At 50.5% G+C, this 703-nt stretch overlaps 1 pseudogene; it reads left to right on the top strand.

Moving 5' to 3' along the window:
* LOC17874170 overlaps window positions 1-466 on the top strand; it is a 2,439-nt pseudogene extending 1,973 nt beyond the window's left edge.
* Window positions 467-703: the final 237 nt, after the last annotated feature.

The raw sequence follows: 703 nt of genomic DNA, 5'->3' as shown, positions 1-703 counted from the left end.
AGATGGGGCGTATGATGCAGGGGGTGCGGAAGTTGCGGAAGACGCGGAAGGTCCCCAGGATTGAGGCTCCTATTGTTTTGTTGTAGTTGCTATTTCGGCGTTATGTTTTATATCCGGCCTTTTAGCCGTTTGTGGCTTGTCGGATCGGCGTTTGTATTTGTGATCCTCTGTTGGATCTTACGGACCTTGACTCGTGATGTTGTTTCCTTAGTTGAACCTTGATGACGTTAGATTTGCTTCGATGAATGTTGGATTTTTGGAAATTTCCATTGTCTATTCTTGTCGTAGAATTGCTTGTGACGCAACAGGTTATGCAGGGATAACAGGGCGAGAAGACCTTTGGAAGTTTTCGCTTGGTTCCGGGACGTACTTTGCGGGGCGAGACGTCTCTCGGCTTATCCTGTTACGTGCTCCTCGGAACGCTAAGCTGAAGGAGCAGACGAGGCGGACTCGTCGTACTGTTTAGGTGCGGTGCGTGCGACCGGCTTATCCTGTGGGTGCTTTGAGGTCGACAAGAGCGTGCGAGCCGGAGCTCGGCTTATTGGCCCTGCCGCCTGCTAGCTATATTGCGAGACTGGGCTCGGCTTTATCTTTACCGAAGTTAAAGACGTTGATTATTTCACCACTGCATCCATGTGGAACGCGTTTTGTGATCGAACTCCTGGCCTGGGAGACGATGTTTGAGCTTGTCAATCAGTTGAGG

The sequence above is a fragment of the Capsella rubella genome, unplaced genomic scaffold, assembly GCF_000375325.1.
Source record: "Capsella rubella cultivar Monte Gargano unplaced genomic scaffold, Caprub1_0 scaffold_353, whole genome shotgun sequence".
Lineage (NCBI taxonomy): Eukaryota > Viridiplantae > Streptophyta > Magnoliopsida > Brassicales > Brassicaceae > Capsella > Capsella rubella.
The sequence above is the reverse complement of the archived record's forward strand: the minus strand, read 5'-3'. Positions and strand labels throughout refer to the sequence as shown.